The sequence below is a fragment of the Heloderma suspectum genome, chromosome 11 (genome assembly GCF_057233095.1).
Source record: "Heloderma suspectum isolate Gila_16-S chromosome 11, 16-S_ref, whole genome shotgun sequence".
Taxonomy (NCBI): domain Eukaryota; kingdom Metazoa; phylum Chordata; class Lepidosauria; order Squamata; family Helodermatidae; genus Heloderma; species Heloderma suspectum.
Window position 1 is genome coordinate 8,629,158 of NC_139468.1, and position 14,877 is coordinate 8,644,034.

Consider the following 14,877-nt stretch of genomic DNA (forward strand, 5'->3'; position numbering starts at 1 on the left):
TACTCTAGATGCTCTAGAGGAACTGGCAGTAGATAAACAGAGGCTGGTGGCTATCTAAGCTATCTAAGACTTCAGACAGCTGCTTTAGAGTTCTGACTTAAACCTGGAGCGGATTCACCTCCCCACTGACATCGGAGCCACCAGCCTCCACTGCAGTAGATTCAGATCGGCCTTCTACCCACCCCTGACTTGGAGCATATGCTTTGCATGCAGAGAGTCACAGCTTCAATTCCCGCCATTCCCAGTAAGGCTGAGGAAGACTCATTTGAAACCCTGGAGAGCTGCTGCCACTCAGTCTTGACAGGATAGGTAACCTTCCAGATGTTTTGGACTTCAGCTTCCATAATCACTGAGCAATGGCCATTCTGGCTGGTGCTTATGAGAGTTGTAGTCCACATTATCTGGATCACACCAGGTTGCTTGTCCATGGGCTAGGCAATGCTGAGCTACATGGACCAATGTTCTGACTCAATACAGGACAGTTTCCTGTGCTCCTACACTTCTTTAAAGGACAAAACAAAAAGAACCTGAGCTCCATAGCTTACTGATGCATGCAGTGTCAAACCATGCTTTGGCATTACATGTGAACCAACTTTTCCAGTGCAACATTATGCATATTTATTCAGAAGTATTTATGTGTTCATTCATGCCTACAGGTACGTGCATATACGATTTCCAGCTTCAACTTTTTAAGGCTTACAGCATGGTGATGTGAGTTGTAGTGCTAGGATAGAGTCCTGCTTGAAACCTTGGAGACCTGCTGCCAGTCAGTGTTGACAACAGCAGGCTAGATGGACCAGTGGTATAAGGCAGTTTCCTATGTTGAGAACATAAGGAGAGCCATGCTGGATCAGACCAAAGGTCCATCTCATCCAATATTCTGTTCACACAGTGGCCAATGAGCTGCCCATGGGAAACCCACAAGCAGGACATGAGTGCAACAGCACCCTCCTGCCCATGTTCCCCAGCAATGGGTGTACATAGGCATACTGCCTCTGATACTGGAGGCAGCATAGAGCCATCAGGACTAGCAGCCATTGATAGCCTTCTCCTCCAGGAATTTGTCCAGCCCCCTTTTAAAGCCATCCAAATTGGTGGCCACCATACGTTCCTATGTCTCCATGTTTTCTCCTTTTAGCATACCATTATGAACCTGATCCAACTAGATAAACAAAAATTCCAAGCTTTGGGACAAATGTTGGAGTCTTGAATCCTGACCCCAAACACATGTACTGGGAGGGAAATCTAATTTTATTCAGTGGCATTTGCTTCAAAGAGAGGAACAATGCTTTGCAAAGTAGAGTAAAAGACCAAAGAGGAAAAGTGTCCTTGACATGACTACAATCTTTCAGATAATTTGCTCTGAAATGGTGCGGTTGGAATTGAATTGAATTATATTACCTCTGTACTAGTAAGCATGTGTGTGCAGCACATAATAATGGTTTGGGGAAAGAAAGAAAGAAAGAAAGAAAGAAAGAAAGAAAGAAAGAAAGAAAGAAACCCTATGAATCAAGAGGCAAATAGAGTTCAGCTGTAGGACACTCCAGTGCTTTCATCATCTGTGGCCTCTAATGTCAAAGATTATGTTGCAGTTGTGAGATATGCATCTAATATTTTCATTTGTGATCCCGCAACACCGAAACATCAAGATACTCTACAGTCCGTGGGAAGCAAAGAAAGAATCCACGGTTCAGGGCTGCCCCCTAGTGCGACAGAGTTCATCTGATTTATTTGTTCTTTCCTTCTATTGCTATTTACTAATTGTTCATCTGACCTAAACATCCATAGCCCATAGGCCACATCTGGACTGAGAATCAATAAAATGTAGTGGAAATCCATTGCCGAAAAAGCAAAAAGGAAGAGGTAGCTCTTTTTATTATTATTATTATACTTTCAGTTTGACCTCACCTACTTTAAAGAGTGCCTGCTGCAACTCTATAGAAATCATGTCCTCATGATTTCTATGGGCAGCTGAGAGCATCCATTTGATGATACATTCGATATATCCAATAAGAACAGGGAAGATGTGTAGCGAGGCATTTTTGCAATCTCAGTCCCTGTTTCTCCTCATTAGCAGAGCCAACGTAGCTCTGATCTTTACCTCCTTTCACCCAGGTACAGGTGCTATTCCTGGCTAGAAGGCCGTTTAAATGATAGCCCCATGTTTATGGAATGTTCTCCCCAAGGAAGCTCCCCTGGTGCCATCACTGTCATTTTTGGGGCACCAGGCGAAGACGCACTTATTTGTACATTATTTGGACATTACTTGTGGCCCAGTTATTGTGAGCTGCTTTTGTGGTGTCCATTCTAGGCTGTGAGTGGAGGGAAAAGTTTGTGTATTTGTGGATGAACACTTTCAGATTGTATTGTTTTTAAGATTATGTTTGTATGGTGTTTATTTTTATTTGTATTATTGTGCTGATTATGGTTTATATTGATTGGGGGGGTCTGTTATGGATTTCTGTATTTCTGTGGGTAAGTCACTTCAAGTCTGCTTTTTGCAGTGGGAAGGAATACGTAAATAGAATACATTAGTGGTACTAGTTGGAACCTGGGGGGGTAAGCGACTAAAATGTTGTTTTAAAATGCTGTTGTAATGTTTTAATATAATTTTAAGTGTATTGTTGTTTAATTTATATTTTAATTCCTGTATATTTTCATATGTTTTAATTGTATATGTTTTAATTTTTGTAAGCCACCTTGTGTCCTAGTACTGGGGAAAAGGCGGGGTATAAATAAATATTATAATAATAACAACAACAACATCCCTGAAGCCATCTACCATTGTGATACCATGCCCAATGTCCCTGGGCAGAGGGGTCTGCGTGTGTGTGTGTGTGTGTGTGTGTGTGTGTAAGAACATATGAACAGAAGAAGAGCCCTGCTGGATCAGACCAAGGGTCCATCTAGTCCAGCATTCTGTTCACACAGTGGCCAACCAGCTGCCCACCAGGAAACCACAAGGAGAGCATGAGCGCAAGAGCACCCTCCCTCCCATGTTCCCCAGCAACTGGTGTACACAGGCTCACTGCCTCTGGTACTGGGGGTAGCACATAACCATCAGGACTAGTAGCCATTGATAGCCTTTTCCTCCAGGAATTTGTCCAACTCCCTTTGAAAGCCATCCAAATTGATGGCCATCACTACATCCTCTGGTGGCGAGTTCCATAGTTTAACTGCGCTGTGTGAAGAAGTTCTTCCTTTTATCTGTCCTGAATCTCCCACCACTCAGCTTCATAGGATGATCCAGGGTTCTAGTATTTTGAGAGAGGGAGAAAAATCTCCCTGTCCGCATTCTCCACACCATGCATAACCTTGTACACCTCTCTCATATCTCCCCTTACTCTCCTTTTTTCCAAGCTAAAGAAACCCAGCTGTTGTAACCTTCTCTCACAGGGGAGATGCTCCAGCCCCTTGATCCTTTTAGTTGCCCTTTTCTGCACTTTTTCCAGCTTTACAGTATCTTTTTTTTTAGGTGTGGTGACCAGAACTGTACACAGTATTCCAAGTGTGGTCACCCCATAGATTTGTGACCTGCAGTATGATACCGGCAGTTTTATTCTCAACTCCTTTTCTAATTATGCCTAAAGGAGTTTGCCTTTTTTACAGCAGCTGCACACTGGGTTGACATTTTCATCGAGCTGTCCACCACAACCCCAGGATCTCTTTCTTGGTCAGTCACCACTAGCTCAGATCCCATCAGGCTATACTTGAAGTTGGGATTTTTTTTGCACCAACATGCATCACTTTAGACTTGCTTATGTTGAACCTCATTTGCCATTTTTAGATGCCCATTCTCCCAGTTTGGAGAGATCCTTTTGGAGCTCTTCACAATCCCTTTTTGTTTTAACCACCCTAAATTATTTGGTGCCACTGGCAAACTTGGTCACTTCACTGCTCACTCCTAATTCCAGATCATTTATGAACAGGTTGGAAAGCATTGGTCCTAATACAGATCCCTGTGGGACCCCACTATTTACTTCCCTCCATTGGGAGAATTTAACTAGGTTAGATTTTAGAGCGATATTGTTTGTCTGGGTGGTGCTAGAAACATATGCAAGTACCTTCACTTTGCATAAAGCAGAAAAGTGTACTATAACAGGGTCGATTTTGCACATTGCACAGAGGCAAATGTGGGTTTGCTTCTGAGTTTTCACTCAGCAATGAACCTCAGTTGATCATGATATTCCCCAGGCAACAGAACTCCCTGGCAAGTAAACCAAGGTGGCATACAGGTTTGCACAGCCATATTTGCCCCATTCACACATTACATGGTTAGACTGACACTTAAAACATCTTAAGTGTACATCTAAAGAACAAAGTTATACCCTCCAATGTTTCACAACTTCCAGTGCCCCAGTTCTTACCCCCAAGGACTGCTTCCCAAGCCTCCATTACCTTTTAAACATTTATTTTCCTTACTTTATTTAAAATCTTTATAGCTTACCTGTCCGAAAATATGCACATGGTGGCTAACAATTATAAAGCAATGTAAGACAATACTATAAGCTACCAAGAGCAGATACATCAAATAAAATTAACCATTTGGAGATTTAAAAAATGCAAGAGAAAATGAACATTAACCTACTACCAGGCCAAGACAGAAAGGTTTTCACCTTAAGACAGAAGGCCATTAGAGATGGAGCAAGGTTCTAGAGCAAGGTTCTAGAGCCTAGGCACAGCTATCAGAAGGGTCCTCCGCCATGACCCAACCAAACACACATCAAGTGTTGGTGCGACATGCAGGACAACCATGCAGGACAATCTTAAACTTCTCAAAAGTACAGCCCTCTGATTTCAATGGGGCTTACTCCCATGTAAGTGTTTATAGGATTGCAACCTCAGGCAACAAGCAGGCAGGCTTGTATGGGAAAAGCTGGTCCTCCGGGTATGTTCTATGATCTTACTTTGCCGTCCTCCATTGGTTTAAAAGAGGGATGCAGTACCTCTGACCCACAGAGGTTCTGCCTCCTGCCTGCAGACCCTCCTTGGGTTCCCCCAGGGGTGGGGCAAAATGCCCAGGGCTGAGGTGATGACGTCTGTGGCTGTATATACACCCATGGATGTCATCTGGCCCATGGAAAGCCCAGTGGTGGGAGCAATTCATCCCCCACCCTAAAACAGTTCTGCACCCCAGATTTAAAAGCTAAGATGGTGTTCACCGCAACAGGAACATGCATGAAAACCCATAATGGTCCTACAGTAGGTTGCCAGCAGTTCAAAACATACCTCCAAATCTGTAGTGCACGAAATAGTGCCATTAATGTCCATGTGCATGTGTTTACATGGATGTGCACTAGAGATGTGATAAATCCATTCCCCGCTTGGAGACTGGATTTCTAGAGATGCTAAGAAGAAACTTACATCCTGAGAACAATGAGTCTAGCAACTTACTCTAATAACATTTTATCAAGGGATCTAGGCAAATATAGGCACAATGTAAGGACAGACTGACCAGAAACCAGACCTGGAAAATAAAGTCCCTGGTAAAGTAGAGATAGTTGGAATGAATGGAACCAGTTCAGAAACTCCATCCTCACGTCTTCCTCTAGCCACTTCAGATACAGTTGTTGCCAACTTTCATCCATCATGCAGGTGTCGAACTCTCGATGTGATACTTTTAATTAGTCTAGAAGCCGTAGATAATTCAAGCATTTGGAGGTGTATCAAGTGCTGCACTTTCAAATGAATTATTGCCAACTATCTGTAATTATATTTCCTTCATAATGGTGTCTTCCACTGATTAGATCAGCATTCAGCAAGTAAAGGCATATGTTATGTCTCTTAACAGGCTGATCTACAACCGAATAGAGTTGGAGATTTACTTGAATTTCCATATCAGTTTTGTCTCCCGCCTCAGCTTGAAACAGCTGAGCTGCCTGTCAGAAATAGTTTCATGGAGGCTCTTCAAAAAAAGTAAATCTGCCATGAAGCCCTATGAGACCAAGTTCTATGAGGAAACACTGAACGGGTTGGGTATGTTTAGCCTGGAGAATAAACTATTATGAGGTGATCAGAGAGCCATCTTCAAATATTTGAAGAGCTGTTTCACAGATGATGGAGCAAATGAGTTTTCTGATGGTCCAGAGCAGGGATGGGCTGCCTTGGGCCCAGAGTCCAAATCCAGTCTTCATGTCCTCCCTATCTGGTTCCCCAGAGAGCCACACCCCTTTTCCCCTAACCACAGATGGTTTGGTGGTTTTCCAGCATCTGTGCAGTTTTTACCCCATGCTAAAAGGTTGAAATGCTCCTCCTACTGCTTAGTTACTGGCAGTGAAAGCTTTAAGCTACAATATGCTTTGCACGTGCATATATTTTGGTTGTACCCCTTTTCCTGTTGGTCCCACCAACAGGGATGTGGCCCCCGCACACTTCTCCAAAATAGAATTTGGCTGTCAGGCTGAAGTAGTTCCACACCCCTGCTCCAGAGGGTAGGTATCACCCCCCGACTGGAGGAGTCCTCCTCAGAGGAGGAGCTAGAGGCCCCAGAAGCTCAGGGTATCCCACACCAGGGACTGCCCCCAGACCCACAGGGGCCTGAGCCCTTGGGGGAAGTAGCTGCAGAGCCATCCCTGTCAGGAGAAAGGGACTCTGCCTCTGAGGCAGAAGCTGAGCCACCCCCTGATCCCCGGGAGCATCGTCACCTCAAGTGACAGGCTAGCAGGGCTCCTGTGCGAAGAAGTGCTCACCTCCAGAAGTGGTCTCCTCAGGAGAAAAGGACTCCTCGGGAGTAGGCTTTGGACCAGGAGCTCTGATTACTGCAGCTGAGCTCTGGGTGGGGTCTGGCTGGCTTTGGGCTCAAAAGCCTTCACTGGAAAACCAGCCAAAGTTGGAACAGCTTGGTCCATCCAGCCTCGGCCATGTACCTTGCTTCTTGAATCATGCCCTGCAATTGATGCTCTGTTTCCTGACCTTCTGGACTGCATAACATACCTGAGTGCTTTAGGGCACAATCTTGTGCATGTTTAGACAGAAAAGTTCTACAACTCCCAGCATCCCCCAGTCATCATGGCTGGCTGGGGAACACTAGGAGTTATAGGCCTTTTCTCTGTCTAAACATGCATAGGATTGCACTCTTTACTGTATCTGACGTCTTGCTTGTTACCTTGGCTACTCCTGCTGCTGCCTGATCCTTGTGGCCTGACTGCCTGCCTGTGTTCTGTCCTCTGCCTGGACTTTAACCACTCCTGCTTTAGCTTAAACCTCCTTGGACTGAAGTCTGTGTCCTCAACCATTTGCTTGGCAACTTGACTACTCTATTGCATCGCTCCCTGTACTTGCTTGCAAACAGCCAAGACTCGATCTAGAGCAGGACAGTGGGACCCAGAACAATGGGTTCAAATTACAAGAAAGGGGATCTCAACAAAATGTTAGGAAGAACTTCCTAACAGTATGAGCTGTTTGACAGTGGAACAGATTTGCCTTGGAAGGTGGTGGATTTCTAAGCAGAGGCTGGATGGCCAGCCATAATTGTGGATTTTTTGCATCGGGAGTGGTTTGGACTATATGACCTTTGAGGTCCCTTCCAACTCTGTGGTTGTATTCACCTGAACAAACTAAAGATTGGGAGTGTCATGCAGCATTATCAGTATGAAGATTTGTATTTGTTTGGCTTTTTTTGTTTATTCAGTGGCAGTATTTCTAGGCTACCCTATAATGAAGTGCTTGCAACAAGAAATAAAGCAGTTTAAAATTCAGAAACAATCTTTGGGATTCCCTACCCCAGGAGGCCATATGGCCCTCGTAGATGGCTTTTAAGCAGATTTTAAAACTCAAAATGGCTGCCCGGGGGGTGTCAGGCAGCTCCTTTTCCAGCTGAGAGTTCCAGAGGGGTGTTAGTCTGTTGCAGCAAAACCAAGGAAGAGTCTTGTGGCACCTTAAACGCTAGCTAATTTATTCTGGCATAAGCTTTCATGGCCACTGGCCACTTCATTAGATACATGAACCTATTAAATCTGTAACTTGGCCCCTAAGGGAGAGGAAGCTGGGGGGTGGGGCAGGGATTGGAGCACAAAACCTCTGTGGGGAAAGTGTTAACCATCCACACCCCTCCATTCCTGTTCTCCAAATCACAGCTTCTTGAAACTGGTTTTCATTTTTTAAAAATTTAAATTCAGGCCTTTGTTCCACACATTTTGCATGTGCCCTGTATTTTGCTCCTCAGCTCCCTTGTAAGTGACCCAGAGTTAAGATCTCAAGAGGTTTTCCTGGGCTTTTAAAGTTCAGTAGCAGGTCTATTGTCTCCCTATCCCCTGCACCAGGCTTTGAAAAGAAGATGAGGAAAGAAATACAGGGCCAATCCTGTTTAAAAGTCAATGCAACTTCAGTGCTGCCAATCTCCCTGTGAGTTCAACAGTCATTAAAATGCTAAGATAACAAAATGTATTAAAAGGAATTAACCTTCTGCAGCCAGCACGGAAAGTGATTCACGCAAGCACTTTAATTTTAAAACCAAAAACACCCCAGTGTTCGTTGCTAACCCGTAATTCATGTGTCAATGATGTTTTCTTGACCATTCCCTGTTTGCCATTCTTTAATTTAATAAGAGGATAATCTGAGGCTCTCTGACTCCATTATATTATTAGTAGTATTAGTATTAGTATTATTATTTACATTTCTATGTGGCCCAATAGCCGAAGCTCTCTGGGCGGTTTGCAAAGATTAAAAAAAATCATTAAAATACAGTATGCAAAGTTTAAAAACCATTTACATAAAAACACATTGACAGACAGTACACACAGAGGCAACATATATCTAAAAACAACTTTGAGCAATATGGAAGTGCATCTTGGGAGCTGTAGTTTGGAAGCATGTCATGCCTCCTCAGAGCCAGAGGTGCAGTGGTGGCAGAAATGAAGCTGCCAAAGAGACTGTAGGATGACTAAAAATGGAGGGGGGGCACTGCCAAATCCTCCTCCTCCTCGCAAAGCCAGGGTGGCCGTGGTGGCAAGGAAGGAATCAGGACCCGATTAGGCAGGGAAAGGGTTAATCCAGCCTACTCAGTGCGTGCACAGGAATGGCATTGTTGAGACACAGACTGTGCATGCTCAGAAGCTCACAATCAATTCTGATCTTAACGATGAATTTGTAAACCACCGGTCCAGGCCTGTTAAATAAGTGAGCATTATGAACAGTTGAGGTTCAACCAGTGAGCTGAGTAATTATGAAATTCGGTGGCATCACTAGATGGAGGAAAAACTGTGCAAAACATGGGAAGCCACCAAATGATTGGCAGGGAAGGGGTGTGGTTCAGTGGTGGAGCCCCTGCTTTGCATGCAGAAGGTCCCAGGTTCAATCCCCAGCATCTCCAGGTAGGGCTGGAAAATTCCTGCCTGCAAAAAAGGCCAATGCCATTTGGGGCTGCATTAATAGAAGCATAGCTTCCAAATCCCGGGAAGTACTAGTTCCCCTCTACTCAGCACTGGTTAGGCCTCATCTGGAGTACTGTGTCCAGTTCTGGGCACCACACTTTAAGAAGGATGCAGACAAGCTGGAGAGGGTTCAGAGGAGGGCAACGAAGATGATCAGAGGACTGGAAACAAAGCCCTGTGAGGAGAGACCGAAAGAACTGGGCATGTTTAGCCTTGAGAAGAAAAGACTGAAGGAAGATAGGACAGCACTGTTCAAGTACTTGAAAGGTTGTCACAGAGAGGAAGGCCAAGATCATCCCAGAGTGCAGGACACGGAATAATGGGCTCAAGTGACAGGAAGCCAGATTCCGGCTGAACATCAGGAAAAACTTCCTGACTGTTAGAGCAATACGACAATGGAACCCATTACCTAGGGAGGTGATGGGCTCTCCCACCCTGGAGGCATTCAAGATGAAGCTGGACAGCCACTTCTCAGGGATGTTTTGACTTGGATTCCTGCACTGAGCAGGCGGTTGGACTCGATGGCCTTGTAGGCCCCTTCCAACCCTACTATTCTATGATTCTATGAACCCTGGAGAGCCATTGCTGCCAATCAGTGTTGACAATACTGGGCTAGATGGACCCAAGGCCTCACTCAGTATAAGGAAGCTTTCTGTGTTCCTATGATTGATAGTTGGGGGAAAGGGGTGTGGCCAGAGGAAGCAGCATGGCCTTTGGGTTTGAACCCCTGTGTTACACTAATGTTATGGGAGATGCTTTAAGTGGCTTCATCCAATGTGTTACCCCATTGCTTTGTGTGTTTTGCTTGTGCTCACTGATGTATGAAAGAGTTAAATGTTGCTTTTGCATTAAATAGGTCGCAAATGCTTTTGAGCAGTAACTGAGCTGAGACAGGATGTGGAAACATGTCTAAGGTACTTTGTGGTAAGAAACTTAAAATGAAGTTAGAAATGTGGTTAGCTAAGCAAAGTAAAAACCACATTAGAAAATTAGATAGAAAAAAACAGAGTTAGGACACATGGTCATTATAGAACTGTGTGTGCTTAAAGAGCTCATGAATATTATGTTACACACCCTGCATAGCTAATAAGGTCATTATAATGTGCATGCGATGTATGTAAAAGGAGGGGGAACATGCCAAGGAGATAATGTGAATAGGCAGATCGGAAAGTTGTGAACCTTGGAGTACCTAGCCAATGGGGAAACAAGGGAGGGACTAAGCGGCTGGGGAAAGAGAATAAAAACTGTGTGCTTTGATTGTCAGGTGTGCCTACTCAGCTAGGACACCCACCTTTGCAAACGTGCTTAATAAACACAGAGCGCTGCTTGAATGTGTGTCACAAAGTTATTTTACATGTCATGGTTGGACAAACGAGTTTCTAACACTGGGACAAGGAGCAAGCCGTTCTGGGGCCAGAGAGTCATCCCAGAGATGGCACCTCTTAGCAGCAGATGCACCTTGTTATCTGAAATGAATGAGGTGGTAAACGTGGTCTCCACAGAACGAAGAAATGGTTCCAGAAACAGAGTCTGAAAATGTAACATGAGAGCCAGTGTAATTAGTGTGTCAGAGCAGGATCAGGGATACCCAAGTTCAAGTCCCAACTCAACCATGAAGCTCACTGGGTAACGTCCTGCGAGTCCCGATTTTTCAGCATAATCCACCTCACAGGGTTGTTGTGAAGATAAAATGGGTGGGAAGAACCCTATGCCTGAGCATCTTGGGAGAAGAGAAAGGTAGTAAATCAATGACATTCAGAAGAGGTGCCAAGCTCCTTCCATTGGCTACAGCTCTCTGTTCTCTGTGTGTTGTTAATAAACCTCACTTTTAGATGAACTGAACTGGTGTGTTCTGAACTGGAGAGATCGTAACCTGTCTTACCTCAACCCATGTTACTGCTTTGGGCCTCTTAACCAGCTACTGCAGAAGTGTTGCTGGCCTTCTGGGATACTTCAGTGGACAGAGATTGGAAGCTTGCCTGTGAGTTCTCATAGATGAGCCGCTTCTGATGAAACAACTGTATGTAATGCAGGGGTGGGCAACTTGTGGCTCCCATTGTCCCTTGCCAGCATGGCCATTTATGAGGGATCCCAATGTGGCTTACAATGACAATGCACAAGAGTCCATGTTGGCCTGGAATGATGGGAGCTGCAGTCCAACACATCTGGAGGGCACCAGGTTGGGGAAGTCTGCTGTAACATATGCTGGTCATATTAATGGGTATGCTTGCATTGTTATATGTGACCCAGGTAAGATGGGGTAATAGAGTGTTGGAGAGTGTGTGTGAGGGTTCTGTGGTTTTAAGAGGAGAGAGCTGACAGCTGGAGATTAGACAGGGCCTTAGGGACTGAGGAAGCTTCATCTAGTGAGTGGGCTTTGGGGAGTAGGATTTAGAAGGGGTAGAGCTGGTAGGTAGGTTAGGACCAAACATAGACTGATTAATAATATATAACTCCCAGGTCCGTGGGAGCCTGGCAGCCGCCCAACCCCTCAACAAGGCTCCATTTCACACAAAAATGGTGGCTCGGGGTTTTCCATAAATGTAACGTTGCCTAAATGGAAGCTGTAAAGTTGTGTAAATGGCCCCTTTATGGCCACCATTTACATAACATTATAATTACGAGAAAACCCAAGCTGCTGCTTTTTTGCAAAATGGCAGCTCACTGAGGGTTTGGGCAGCAGCCGGGTACTTGTGGACCATGCAGCGGCTCAGTGAGCGGGGTCTGGTAAGTGCGGCAGCTCTGCCAACAGGGCCTGGGAGGCTGAGTGGGGGCGGGGAGTCTGCCAGACTCCACCCCCCACTCTTGGACTTCTGCAACACCCCTAGATTCAAACCCAGCCTTTTAAGAGCTAAGCACTCAAAGTCCTCTGCCTGGACAGACCAATCTGTCCATTTCACTTTCTCCCACATTCAGATTTTTTAATCTAAAATTCTTTTCATCCTGTGTTTGAAGAAATGTGTGCATTTTGGAAAGTTCTTATCAGAAAATGAACTGACTAAAATTCTCATCCATCCCTAAGCAATTCATATTCTCAAATGCATAGACCCAGGGAGAATGGGTTGCCTTATTAAAGCCATGTTCTTGCATTCTGTAACTCCCATCAATGAACTCAGATAATGAAAGCTATTGTTCCTAGTGAATCCTTTGGTGTGTCTTATTAAAGACCCATTGGCCTCTTTAGCCTATCTCTGTCTTCTTGAGGACTCATCATGTTCCAAATTTGCATTTAAGATGATAATGTAAACTGGCAGAGCGGAAGCAATGATAACAACCCTAATGACAGGATACAATCATATACAGGAGTCCCTCACATGGCCTGGAATATTAACTCAATGAATTAATCAATTAGTTTTAATGTACATTCCCTGCAAGGGAGATACCGATTGCTTAGAGAAGTTCATTTTCTTTTATCGCTCCCAAACAGAAGCGTTAAGAGGCACACCATTTGCCCAAACGATTTTATTCTTTGCAGTCTTCCAAAAAAGAGAAAGCATTCAGATTATTTGGTTTCCAAAATCCATATAATGTAACAACTCTGTTAAGGCACCCAACAGCAACCTGAATAAAAAACATTTTAAATACTGCCAAATGGTTCTGCTGAGTCAACCACCATCTCTGGCCTGTTCTTTGCTTACTCATTTTAGCATCTTCAGGTTGGGTATTGTTGGACTATAACTAGAGTTGTCAATCAATTAAATGGGGCAGTTAATGTAATGATTATTGACCTTTTGATGTATTGATTTCATCTGAGTTTCATTTCATTTCTTATATTTCTATACTACCCAATAGCCAAAGCTCTCTGGAGAGTTTACAAAGATTAAAAAAAAACCAAACTCAGTACAATAACATAATATAAAACCAGTTATGAACAAAAATATAACAATTTTAAACAATGAAGAGTATATCCCAGGATCCATTAAAAACTTTATCATATGCTGTCAAATGGCTGGGAGCAGAGGAAAGTCTTAACTTGTGCTAAAAATATGACAGTGTTGGCACCAGGCAGGCCTTGCTGCAGAGAACATTCCATGATCAGGATGCCACCACTGAGAAGTCCCTCTCCTTTATTGCAATCCTCCAAACCTCCCCAATTCAATTGGAGAAAGATCTCAGAGGATGATCATATTGTATGGGTGGGTCCATGCCAGGAGAGGTGCTCCGTCAGGTATTATAGTCCCAAGCCACGTATGGCTTTATAGGTCAAAACTAGCACCTTGAATTGGGCTCAGAAAAGTTCAAGTGGGCCAGAATCGGTGTTATATGTTCAGACTTTCTGGTCCCTGCTATAATTAATTCATTAAGGGTGCAATCCAATGCATGTTTAGTCAGAAAAGAGCCCTACAACTCCCAGCATGCCCAAACCAGCTATGCTGACTGGGGCATGCTGGGAGTTGTATGACTTTTTTCTGTCTAAAAATGCATAGGATTGCACCCTAACTGATTAAACAAATAGGCATATTACCAAAATCTCAAAATATCTATTTGATACTCCACCACCATGAGTGAGGATAGCCGAAACACAACATACTATATTTTCCAGTGCAATCCTATCTGTATTTACAAGGTTACCTAAAGGACCATGTCCTCCCATATACACCTGTCCAGACCCTAAGATTGTCTTCATCAGTCCTTCTCTGAGAGCCCCTGCCAAAGGAAGTGAGGTGGATGGCTACTAAGAAGAGGGCCTTTTCTATTGTGGACCCTCCAGTTCTAGAACGAGCTTCCCAGAAAGACTCACCTGGTGCCTACACTGTGCTCTTTTCAGTGCCTAAAGACCTTTTTATTTTCCCAGGCATTTTAACTTTTTTCCATTTCTGTATCAAATCTGGTACTGTATTTTAAATCTTCGCACGGCTGCCAGGTTCTATTTGGTTGTTTTTATTTTATCCTATAGTTTTAAACCTTTATATTGTATTTCATCATGTTGTATTTTAGGGTTTCAATTGTTGTGAACTGCCCAGAAAGCTTTGGCTATTGGGTGGTATAGATATGTAATAATACTTGGAAGTAAGTCTTACTGTAAGCCTCCAGGGTTTAACTCCCAGGTAAGCATGCAGAGGGTTGCAGTCTTGGTGAAAATAAATGAGCCACAGGACACTCCCCAACTGTGTCATTCCACTAGGGCAAATGATGTTGCGCTAGTGGAAACTAGATTATGAACTATGCCCAAGAGGAGATGCACACTAATGTTATATTTGTGGAAGTGCGGCTGGGCAAGAGGTTGTGCAGTTGCTTGCACAACCATTTGTGCAAGCGTGATGTGCAGCTGGTTGTTCAGTGGAAAGATACGGTGGAGCTCTGATAGTGTTATTTGAATTTGCAGAACGACACCATTGGATACTGCCCAAAGAACATCCAAAGAGGGCAGGGGAGGAAGAATCCATGGTAGAGACACTGCCGAATCCCAAGTCCTACTGGGCTTGAACTGGCAAAGCAGATGGAGTGTTGGGGCAGCATGAGGGAAAGCAAATACACCAGCTCCAGGACTGGCATACTTTCCCCA

General features: G+C 44.2%; 1 protein-coding gene across 4 annotated transcripts in view; it reads right to left on the reverse strand.

The window, feature by feature from the left end:
• LOC146336952 (uncharacterized) overlaps positions 1 to 14,877 on the reverse strand; it is a 51,198-nt gene that overhangs the window by 18,975 nt on the left and 17,346 nt on the right. The window lies entirely within an intron of this gene.